Genomic DNA, 12,588 nt, shown 5'->3' on the forward strand with positions numbered 1-12,588 from the left:
GCTTAAGTCTAGTCCTTGCACAGTAATAGAACATAGAACAGTACAGCACAGGAACGAGCCCTTCGACCCATAGTGTTGTGCCGAACATGACGCCAAATTAAACTAATCCCTTCTGTTTGCCCTTGGTCCATATCCCTCAATTCCTTGCATATTCATGTGACTATCTAAAAATCCCTTAAACGCTCTTATTGTACCTGCCTACACCACCACCCCTTGCAGTGCGTTCCACACTCCTACCACTCTGTGTAAAAACCTTGCCCCTCACATTGCCTTTGAACTTGTCCCTGCCACCTTAAATGCAGGCCCCCTAGTGTTAGACATTTCAACTCTGGGAGAAAGATTCTGACTGTCAGCCCTATCCTTGCATCTCATAATTCTATAGACTTCTATCAAGTCTCCCCTCAGCCTCTGCTGCTCCAGGGAAAACAACCCTAGTTTTCCTAGCCTCTCCTTATAACTCATGCTAATTCAGGCAGCATCCTGGTAAACCTTTACTGCACCCTTTGCAAAGCCTCTGCAGCCTTTCTGTAATGTGGCAACCAGAAATGAATGCAATACCCTAAGTGTCGCCTTACCAAAGTCTTACAAAGCTGAAACACAATATTCTGACTCTTGTACTCAACTCCCCAATCAATAAAGTTAAGCATGCCATATGTCTTCTTGACCATCATATCCACTTACATGGCCATTTTCAGGGAGCTATGGACTTGAACCCCAAATCCCCCTGTACGTCAATGCTGCACATGGTCCTGCCATTAACTATACACTTTTCCTTAACATTTTATCTCCCAAAGTGCAGCACCTCACACTTACACGGATTAAACTCCATTCACCATTTCTTCACCCATATCTGCAACTGATCTATATCCCGATGTGTCTTTTGACAAACTTCTACTACCTTCTACCTTCTTGTCAAGTTAAGGACAGCCTCTGTTATCAGTCCAAGGGCTTGAATAAAGCCAGTTGCTTGGGGCGGTCAGTCAGGACGGTTTCTGGATATTAGGTGTGAAGCTGAGAGTCATGCAGTTTACCACCTCTCTTGATTTTTTTTCTGTCCTATTGTGGGCTGTTTTCTTCCTGGAATGAGAGAGAGGCAGGGATTAATTGAGAGGTGACAGAGAGTTGTTAGGTTTGGCGCAGGTGTTCTGGCCATTGAGTAGGCAGCACAGCAGGCACTGAGGGTAAGTGGAATTGAGGGTTGGGAAGGGTGATATCAAGTCGCGAAGATGTTGCAGTCATTAGCGAGAGTGGTTATCGATATGTTTTGTGGGAGGTGGGTACAGTTGCAGATATAGTAGAAGTGTGATCAGAGGGAAGTTGAGGGCACTTACGCTGGTGGAGTGGAGAAGGTGATTGATCTTCTTCCTACATTAATGTGCATTCCTCCAAATAGCAGAAACTAACTTTGGTGGCAACCTCGGGATAGATTGGCATGGCCTGGTAGTGTGGCTTTCACTGTTGCGCTCGGGGAAGGAGGAAGTTCTGCCCAGGCACCACCCTGCCCAATAGGACTTCCACATTCCTGCCTGAACAGACTGGTGCCAATTTTCATCCATTGGCAACATCAGGAGCAGATGTCATGAACCGTGCAAGGCATTACGGACTGACAATGCTGGCCCAGGTACACGATGGACTTGTAAAGATGGCGCTCTGTCATCATCTGGGGAGAGAAAACAGAGTTAATGGCTGACTCCAATGACCCTTTGTCAGACCTTTCACTGGAAGAACCTGCCTTAACATCGGATCTTAGTTAAAAGATGCAGTGAGTTGTTCTCGATATTGAAGTATTGCTGGACTTCTTGCACAATTTTGTCAGTTTTCTCAACATACCCCACATCGTTCAGGCCCCAGTAAGATTCTGACATTTGGTACTAAGGTCAAGAAGGAGACCCAGATGTTAAGCCTATCTCCTTCGTGATGCAACGTTGTTCCACCCCACTCGAGTGATATGACATTGTCATATTGGGTATTTAATGCACTCCTCAATACGAACCCTTTCATACCCTTACATCCTTATACAATAAAATTGATTAGTTTTACATTGCCACCTGTCATTTTTCACTCTCACTTCATGGGAAACACAGTGGGAATGAATTACAGCAGGAATGAGGGGGGGTGTAAGCAAAGATGTGAAGACCCGAAAACAGGATCATGGCTGTGAGCAACAGTAAAATCTGCTTCTGTCAGTGGCAACATTGGATGTTAATAGATTTAATTTTGTTCACTATATGTAGGCTGTCATAGCCAATATGGCACGTCTTCTGTTAGATGTTAGATGTAAGCGAGTGAACCATCACCTATGGATTTATTTTCACATATCCCTCACCACACCAGAAGTGTAAAACATCATGCACACATTCCTGGTCACTCTTTGTGCCTCCAAAGGTTTAATTATAATATCTACACTGCAAGTAAACATTGTTTAATCGCTATTATTTCAGCATTGCCTCTTGTGTTGATGCATTGCTCGATGTAATAACTGCGCTGGTGTTGGGACAATTCCAGGCTGTAACTCAGTCTCTGTCATTTTGGATATGACCATCAGAAGTAAGTTCCTTAATACTTCCTCTGGTCATTGTTTATGTTTAGGAGAAAGTGAGGACTGCAGATGCTGGAGCTCAGAGTTGAGAGTGTAGTGCTGGAAAAGCGCAGCAGGTCAGGCATCATCCAAGGAGCAGGAGAATCGACATTTCGGGCATAAGCCCTTGGTCAGGAATGAAACCTCGACAAGTGAGAGATCAGTTAATGGTGAACTACCACCATGTCATACAGTCATAGAGTCATAGAGATGTACAGCATGGAAACAGACCCTTCGGTCCAATTCATCCATTCCGACAAAATATCCCAACTTAATCTAGTCCCACCTGCCAGCACCCGGCCTATATCCATCCAAACCCTTCCTATGCCTTTTAAATGTTGCAATTGTACCAGCCTCCACCACTTCCTCTGGCAGTTCATTCCATACATGTACCACCCTCTAAGAGAAAAAGTTGCCCCTTAGGTCTCTTTTGTATCTTTCTCCTCTCACCCTAAACCTATGCTCTCTAGTTTTGGACTCCCCCACCCCAAAGAAGAGACTTTGTCTATTTACTCCATCCATGCCCCTCATGATTTTATAGGCCTCTGTAAGGTCACCCCTCAGCGTCCGATGCTACAGGGAAAACAACATTAGTCTATTCAACCTCTCCCTATAGCTCAAATCTCCCAATCCTGGCAACATTCTTGTAAATCTTTTCTGAACCCTTTCAAGTTTCACAATATCCTTCCAATAGGAAGGAAACCAGAATTGCATGCAATATTCCAAAAGTGGTCTAACTAATGTCCTGAACAACCACAACATGACCTCCCAACTCATACTCAATACTCTGACCAACAAAGGAAAGCATACCAAATGTCTTCTTCACTATCCTATCTACCTGCAACTCTACTTTCAAGGACTATGAACTTGCACTCCAAGGTCTCTTTGTTCAGCAACACTCCCTAGGACTTTACCATTAAGTGTATAAGCCCTGCTAAGATTTGCTTTACCAAAATGCAGCACCTCGCATTTATCTAAATTAAACTCTATCTGCCACTTCTCAGCCCATTGGCCCGTCTGATCAAGATCCCATTGTAACCTGAGGTAACCTTCTCCACTGTCCACTACATCTCCAATTTTGGTGTCATCTGCAAACTTACTAACTATACCTCTGATGCTCACATGTTTTGTGAGTGATACTTTGTAATCAATGTTTGGGAATTGTCTCTGATTTTCAGCTCCTTTCTTTATAAATACTGTGTTCTCATATGAACATCCAGTTGGGATATTCCAAACTGGAATTGTGTCAACTGAAATTCTCAAAATGCTGGTTATTGGAACTGTCAACAAGATTCTATTAGCTCTAAGCTTTGTGGTGAATTTATCCGAGAAACGAGAAGATGAATGAGTTGTCTCTCTGACAGCTATCAAATATAATGTGTTTTGGCATATTCAGAACAGATTGCAGGGTTAAGACTCATAAGAGCTGTTTTCCTCAGTATCCACTTACTTTCTCAGTATATTTTCCTTTTTATTCCAGTTTATAATCCTTCTATTCTAAAGGAACTGTTTTCAGGTTTTTGTTCTCCAATAGCATGCTGCTCACTGGAAGCTCACCCACTCTGAAGTTGGGAGCCAAGAGAGTAACTGATGCCATTGTAGATAGTATTCTACCCCAGAAGAACAATTCAGTAAAACTGGTGAATGAGACTTAGTGTTCTGACTTTCCTTGAATATGTCAAAATACAGGTCCCGCTTCCAATATGACTGGTCTTTTAGTAACTTTTCCATTTGGGAATCATGTCTGGTCCTGTCCTCCATGACATTCACTCACTTTCTGGAAAGAATAGATAAAACAACCCTGGTTAGTTTTCCCTTCCAAAGCCGAGAAATATTATGGCAAATTAGCTGTAATCTGATCCCAATTAAAGCCAGTGAAGTTAGTACAGAGGAGGAATAAATCCAGGAATGTTTTGTTTACTGTAATGCCAGTGCTCGATTACCTAGGCATTCATGTCATCATTAAGGCAGAAGGTGAGAGTCTTGGAAATAAATAATAGGGTGAGAAGATTCTTCTCAGAGGTTATGTGCGCAGGGCTTTGGCAAGCCTTTTTGAATTATTTCTTTATTTTGTCAGGTTTACAGCACAATGGGCTTGGACGTATGTGATTTTTAGAACAAAGAACAAAGGAAATTACAGCCCAGGAACAGGCCCTTCAGCCCTCCAAGCCTGCACCAATCCAGATCCTCTATCTAAATCTGTCACCTGTTTTCTAAGGGTCTGTATCGCTTTGTTCCCTGCCCTTTCATGTATCTGTCCAGATACATCTCAAATGACACTATCGTGCTCGCCTCTACCACCTCCACTGGCAATGCATTCCAGGCACCCACCACCCTCTGTGTTCAGAAATTTGCATGCATATCTCCCTAAAACATTTCCCCTCTCACTGAACTCGTGATCCCTAGTAATTGAGTCCCCCACTCTGGGAAAAAAGCTTCTTGCTATCCACCCTGTCCATACCTCTCATGATTTTGTAGATCTCGATCAGGTCCCCCCCCCAACCTCTGTCTTTCTAATGAAAATAATCGTAATCTACTCAACGTTTCTTCATAGCTAGCACCCCTCCATACCAGGCAACATCCTGGTGAACCTCCTCTGCATTCTCTCCAAAGCATCCACATACTTCTGGTAATGTGGCAACCAGAACTGTACGCAGTATTCCAAATGCGGCCACACCAAAGTCCTATACAACTGTAACATGACCTGCCAACTCTTGTACTCAATATCCCGTCCGATGAAGGAAAGCATGCCGTATGCCTTCTTGACCATTCTACTGACCTGCGTTGCTGCCTTCAGGAAAAAATAGAACTGAACACCCAGATCTCTTTGTACATCAATTTTCCCCAGGACTTTTCCATTTACTAAAAAGTTCGCTTTTGAATTGGATCTTCCAAAACACATCAACTTGCATATGCCCGGATTGAACTCTATCTGCCATTTCTCTGCCCAACTTTCCAATCTATCTGTATTCTGCTGTATTCTCAGGCCCTCCCCTTCACTATCTGCTACTCCACCAATCTTAGTGTCATCTGAAAACTTGCCAATCAGGTAACCAATACCTTTTTCCAGATCATTTATATATGTGACAAACAACAGTGGTCCCAGCACAGATCCCTGTGGAATACTACTGGTCATAGGTCTCCATTTTGAGAAATTCCCTTCCACTACAACTCTCTGTCTCCTGTTGCCCAGCCAGTTCTCTATCTATCTACACCCTGGACCCCATGTGACTTTATCTTCTCCATCAGCCTAACATGGGGAACCTTGTGGGCGGCACGGTGGCACAGTGGTTAGCACAGCGCCAGCGACCCGGGTTCAGTTCCCGCCTCAGGCAACTGTCTGTGTGGAGTTTGCACATTCTCCCCATGTCTGTGTGGGTTTCCTCTGGGTGTTCCGGGTTCCAGTCCAAAAAAAATTTACAGGTTAGGTGAATTGGCCATGCTAAATTGCCCATAGTGTTAGGTGCATTAGTCAGAGGGAAATGGGTCTGGGTGGGTTGCTCTTCAGAGGGTCAGTGGGGACTTGTTGGGCCGAAGGGCCCGCTTCCACACTGTAAGTAATCTAATCTTATCAAACGTCTTACTAATGTCCATGTAAATGACATCTGCAGCCCTTCCCTCAGCAATCAACTTTGTCACTCCCTGAAAGAATTCTGTGAGGTTTGTGAGATAAAACCATGTTGCCTATCACTGATAAGCCTATTTTTTTCTAAATGGGAATAGATTCTATCCTTCAGTATCTTCTTCAGCTGCTTCCCTACCACTGACGCCAGGCTCACAGGCCAGTAATTACCTGGATTATCCCTGTTACCCTTCTTAAACATTATCAATTCTCCAGTCCTCTGGGACCTCACCTGTGTTCAAGGATGCTGCAAAGATATGTGTTTTGCATTGACTGGATGGTTAAACAAACATTAAATGGCACTAAAAACAAACACGTTCATAGTTTTCCTGCATCCTTGGCAATCTTTCACCTGTTCTCTGTGTTGAAAAAAGCTGTGTCAGAAGGAAAATACTTACATCTTCTCATTTCTCGGCTGAGTTAGACCTCCAGCTTACAGCTGACTGCTACTTCTTGAACACATTCCAACATCCAGCATTTAGAGAATTTCAAGTTAACACAATTCCAGTTTGGGAACTTCCAGATGCCTGCAGAGAAGCTTTTTAATTTGATATCTGGTTATCTGGAGGATGCGATCGATGAACCAGCATAAGAGACAGTATAAGAGATTCAAATGGAAGACTTAAACTATCCGCTCACTGACAGAGCAGCACACTATTGGAGAAATACTTTTTCACAGGAGACTTTAAACCAGTTCCCCATTTGTTCTCTCTTGTGAACATAAGATATCCAATGACACTATTTTGAAGAAGAGCTAGAGCAGTTTTGTCCTTGACAATGTTTATCACTCAATCAGTAACAGTAAAACAGATTACCGGGTTACTCATACATTGCTTGCCTGTGGGAGTTAAATATATGCAAATTGAGTGTTACTTTTCCTATATTGCAACATTAGCTGCACTACAAAAATTCATCATTATTTGCAAGGCACTCTAGGGCATCCTGAGGGTGTGAAAGGCGTTATATAAATGCAAATCTCTCCTTCCTTCTTTCAGCAAAGGAACTTGTCCCTTGTGGCTCCAATCTGCTTGGGAAGGGGCAATGCTGCCTTGAGATCTATTTCTAGGTGCATTACTGGATTTCCTGCAGCAATGTTGGGACATGCCTGACTTTGTCACAGACGAAGCTACTATTGCCCTTGGAATGGCTAATGCATTCTCTAGATTACAACTTAGAAAGGAATCTCCATGTCGTAATATGTGGCTCCAGAAAATACAGCTTAAAAAGAATACAAAATCACAAGCACACCCTGAAATTCAGTTCCCGCAATTGACGCTATTGGGAAGATCTTGGGAGGATACCATCTGGCACACCTTTCAGGAGTCATTTGCTATCTGGACTGAACCAGTCAGACATTCATTGCTTTGCTGCACACACGACACATTTGTCTAATATGAAATCAAGGGATCTCTGCAGAGCTCATCATGCTGCTCTTACACATTCTGAGCACGATTACTCCAGATCAATCTGCTTAGCTGCTGGAGGATCACAATCTGTGCAAAATGTATGGGAATCAGCAAAAATGCATATTTATCAGTTCTGGCTTACATATTCTGCACCAGTGCCATTGTCATCCCAAACAAACAAAAAGTAACCATTTCTACTTATAATGCATGATAAATTGTACATGGAATAATCTTTCCTCCTCTTTAATGTCTGAATTTAAGACATTAATTCAGAAAAGAAGAGACAGATTTTTAAGTGCAATTTGCAGAGTTGAATTGTCCCCTTGACTTGGAGACCCAGACGTGTGACAAAATTGGGGTCCTGAGCCCAACAGTGAGACTGACGTGATAATGCTTCAAGATGTGGCCTCCTAACTAGCCACCTCCATGCTGACCATTTAAGGGTCAAGTGTGGACTCCCAATGCTGCTGGCCACAACCAGAGAGCTGTCAGCTCTGAAGACTTGGCAGCCCCATAGAGAAAGAGTTGGCCACTGTTAAGACAGGATTAGATTGCAACTGAAGCAAAGTGGAAAAATATGTGAAAATGAGTCTGGAGTAAAACTCATGTCTGGATTGGCTGGGAGGTAACTAGAGTCAAAAGTACGGCGCTGGTAAAGCACAGCCGCTCAGGCAGCATCCGAGGAGCAGGAGAGTCGATATTTCAGGCATAAACTCTTCATCAGGAATGTGGAGGGGGAAAGTGAATGAGATATAAAGTGGGGAGTGAGAGTGGGGCTGGGAGGTGAAGGTAGGTGGGAAGGTGATAGGTTGATGCAGGTGGGGAGTAATTGTGATAGGTCGGTAGGGAGGATGGAGCAGATAGGTGGGAAGGAAAATGGGTAGATAGGACAGGTCAAAAGGGTGGTGCCGAGTTGGAGAGTTGGATCTAGGATGAGATGGGAAGAGAGGAGATTTGGAAACTAGTGAAGTCGATGTTAATGCCATGTGGTAACTACACAACCTTGATTGTCTATGGGAACCATTTATGTGTGTAGTTAACACGGAGTCACCGTATTTCAACTTGTTTTCTGCACAGTGGAATGAAAGTACGACAAAATAGCAATTTAGCATTAATATTAATATCAGAGACTTTGTCCCATTCACTGGACTTCGCACCATTGATTTGGGGTTCATGAGACTGGCACCATGGAATTTGAATTCGTGCTCCAAGTGCCCCTGTCACCAAAGTCCCCAGCAGATGACGGGAATGTCAGAAACACTTGTTTGCACATTTTATGTATATTACGTATTTAGTTCATATTTGTTTCTCACATATGTCAAGCAGATGAAGATAACAATTTTGCTTCACATTAAATTACATGTGTCTTCTTACATTAATTTTGATCAGACCTTAAAAGAACCCTTTCGGTAGTTGCCGTCTAACAATACAGTCACCTCCACATTGAACGCAGGAACAGACAAAAGGCCGACAGATTTAGAAGATGAAGGGGTAACCCCTGAAATCAGCATAATTGTAGCTTGTCATTGTGCCTTCATCAATGACAACAACCATGCTAACAATCCTCTCCAATCTGAGAATAAAAGCAACTAAGCTTGTTGGTACATACATTTCTACAGTTTGTCACACCAAGGCTAGTTTCACTTTAATACATAGTCCTAAAGCACCATTCAATTTTCCAGTGTGAGAATTCTATTGATATTCTTTGACTCAGCACTGCAGTAATTCTTTCACTAATGTCAATAAACATCATCCATCTACTGGCAGTTCTGTGGGGTGCATGCACAATACATAACCCTTTGCCAAAAAAAAACACTGCTTTCAGAATAAACAGAAATTTTAACGTAAACTATCTCCCCAGAAATATTTAGATTAGATTAGATTACTTTACAGTGTGGAAACAGGCCCTTTGGCCCAACAAGTCCACACCGACCCACCGAAGCGCAAACCACCCATACCCCTACATTTACCCCTTACCTAACACTACGGGCAATTTAGCATGGCCAATTCACCTGACCTACACATCTTTGGACTGTGGGAGGAAACCGGAGCACCCGGAAGAAACCCACACAGACACGGGGAGAATGTGCAAACTCCACACAGTCAGTCGCCTGAGGCGGGAATTGAACCCGCAGTGCTAACCACTGTGCCACCGTGCTGCCTAATATGTTACATTTTGTGAACTATACTTATGTTGCTCATCTTTGTGGGGCTAGTGAGTTATTCAATCATCTTTGTCTGTGTTACAAATTAAATGATTGACTTGAAATTATTATTCTGTGAAAAATTAACATTGAAGTAACTCACACACCCAAAATTAAAATAAGAAAACCTGGAGGAGATTTTCTTTTCTCTGAGGGTCATGAATCTTTGGAATTCTCTACACCATCAATCTATGGAGGTTAAATGACTGAATATAGTCAAGCCTGAGATAGACAGAGTCTGGAACTATAGGGAAATCAAGGATAAAAGGGAGGATGGTAGAATTAAGGACAAATAAGATCAGCCATGACATTGGACCAAACCTGAGGCCTGTGGCCGATTGCTGGTCTTATTTTTTATGTTCATCTATTTTTCTAAACAATCTGTTGATATTGTTATTATAGGTAGGTAAGGCTTGAACCCAGACATTTGAGCTCAGAGGGAGGAACCACTCACTGCGCCACAAGATCCCAATATTTATGTTATTTCTTCAGACATTACAAATAAAACCTGTTTTCAGCTCAGACAGATTCTTCAGGTGCTCTGACTGACTTCTGGACTTAACAGCACCTGTAGAGTTGTGCTAAGTGTGGAGATATTCCAAAACATCTCAAAACTGGTCCTCTGGTGACCTTCATTGATTACAGTTCCCCAGCTCAGAGTTAAACCAGTGAAATCAGCTTCCAAATGGTGACACAAAAAATATTTTTCCTTAAGTTGAAGCTGCTGGAATCAAGATGTGCCAATGCCAGGGGTTGTACAGTTTTAGTCTTCACCAATATGCTATCAAGTATTCTACTTTAGGCATCACTGTTATTGGGCTGACATTTGCAAAGTGTGATTATTCAAGAAGCTACAATTGGAACATAGTAACATAAGAATTAGGAGTGGGAGTAGGCAATTCAGCCATTCAAGCTTGCTCTGACATTTAACATGATCATGGCAGATCTTATCGCGGTCTCAACTCCACTTTCCTGCCTGCTCCCCACAGCCCTTTATCCCTTTTTATAAGTAACATATCTATTTATTTCTTGAATCTGTTAATTCATTCTGCCTCCATTGCTCTCTGGGGCAGTGACTTCCACAACTCTCTGAGAGACTGAACAAAGAGACCTTAGAGTGCAGGTTCATAGCTCCTTGAAAGTAGAGTCACAGGTAGATAGGATAGTGAAGAAGGTGTTTGGTATGTTTTCCTTTATTCATCAGAGTATTGAGTACAGGAGTTGGGAGGTCATGTTGCAGCTGTACAGTATGTTGGTTAGGCCACTTTTAATATATTGTGTGCAATTCTGGTCTCCCTCCTACTGGAAGGATGTTGGGAAACTTGAAAGGGTTCAGAAAAGATTGACAAGGATGTTGCCAGGGTTGGAGAATTTGAGCTATAGGGGGAGGTTGAATAGGCTGGGGCTGTTTTCCCTGGAGCATCAAAGGCTGAGGGGTGATCTTAAAGAGGTTTATAAAATCGTGAGAGACTTGGATAGGATAAATAGATAAAGTATTTTCCCTGGGATGGGGGAGTCCAGAACTAGAGGGCATAGGTTGAGGGTAAGAGTAGAAATATTTAAAAGGGACCTAAGGGGCAACTTTTTCATGCAGAGGGTGATTCGTGTATGGAATAAACTGCGGGAGGAAGTGGTGGAGGCTAGCACGATTGCAACTTTTAAAAGGCATTTGGATGGCTACATGAATAGGAAGGGTTTAGAGGGATATGGGCCAAGTACTGGCAAATAGGATTGTATTAGGTTGGGATATCTGGTCGGAATGGATGAGTTGGTCCAAAGGATCTGTTTCCATGCTGTAAGTCTCTATGACTCTATGAGTCTAAATGGTTTCTCCATCATTCCAGTTTTGAATCAACCTCCTCTCACTCCATCTCTATGACTTCTTATTTGAGACTGGTCCACAAGGGGGGAGCATCTGTCCAATGTCTGCCTTACCAATCCTCTTCAGTATTTTATATACCTCAGTCAGATCCCCACTGATTCTTCTGAACTCCAGTGAGTACAAGCTAAGCTATTCAACCGCTCCTCATATGACAGCCCTTTCATCCCTGGAATCAATCTGGTGAACCTCGACTGAACTGCTTCCAGTACCACCACATCCTTCCTCATGCGAGGGGACCAAAAATGGACCCAATACTCCAGGTGTGGTCTCACCAATGCCTTATATAATTGTAACAACACCTCTTCACTTTTATAATATAGTCCTTTTGCAATAAATGCCAAGATTCCATTTTCCATATTCGGCACCGATGTACCCACTTTCTGCGACCCATGCACAAAGACACCCAGATCCCTCTACACTGACACACTTTGAATCTGCTTCCCATTAGAATAATAAATTGGTCTTTTATTTTTCCAGCCAAAATGAAAAATGTTGCATTTGACCACATTAACCTCCATCTGCCAGATTTGGGACCATTCTCTGAGCCTAGCAATGTCCATCTGTAAACTATTTATCTCATTACAGCCTGCTTTTCTACCTAATTTAGTGTTATCTGAAAATTTTGCGATGTCATATGCTGTCCTTTGTTGGTAGATCATTTATATAGATTGAAACTAGTTGAAGTTTGAAAGCTGAACCCTGCGGCACCCCCAGTTACAGTTTGCCATCCAGAGAAGAACCCCATAATTGATTAGATTAGATTCCCTACAGTGTGGAAACAGGCCCTTCAGCAACCCATCCAGACCCATTTACCCGTGACTAATGCTCCTAACGCTATGGGCACTTTAACATGGCCAAATCACCTAACATGCACATCTTTGGGAGGAAACCGGAGC

The 12,588-nt window shown here is 42.8% G+C and overlaps 1 long non-coding RNA gene across 1 annotated transcript in view; it reads right to left on the bottom strand.

Moving 5' to 3' along the window:
- Positions 1-1,540: 1,540 nt before the first annotated feature.
- The window catches only part of LOC122540676 (uncharacterized), an 85,836-nt gene continuing 74,788 nt past the window's right edge, over positions 1,541-12,588 (bottom strand). The window contains exon 3 of the long non-coding RNA XR_015752052.1: positions 1,541-1,660. This is a non-coding gene — a long non-coding RNA (uncharacterized LOC122540676). The remainder of the gene's footprint in view (positions 1,661-12,588) is intronic.

The sequence above is a fragment of the Chiloscyllium plagiosum genome, unplaced genomic scaffold, assembly GCF_037043375.1.
Source record: "Chiloscyllium plagiosum isolate Xiang-an unplaced genomic scaffold, Cpla_swu_hap1 HiC_scaffold_29, whole genome shotgun sequence".
NCBI classification, from domain to species: domain Eukaryota; kingdom Metazoa; phylum Chordata; class Chondrichthyes; order Orectolobiformes; family Hemiscylliidae; genus Chiloscyllium; species Chiloscyllium plagiosum.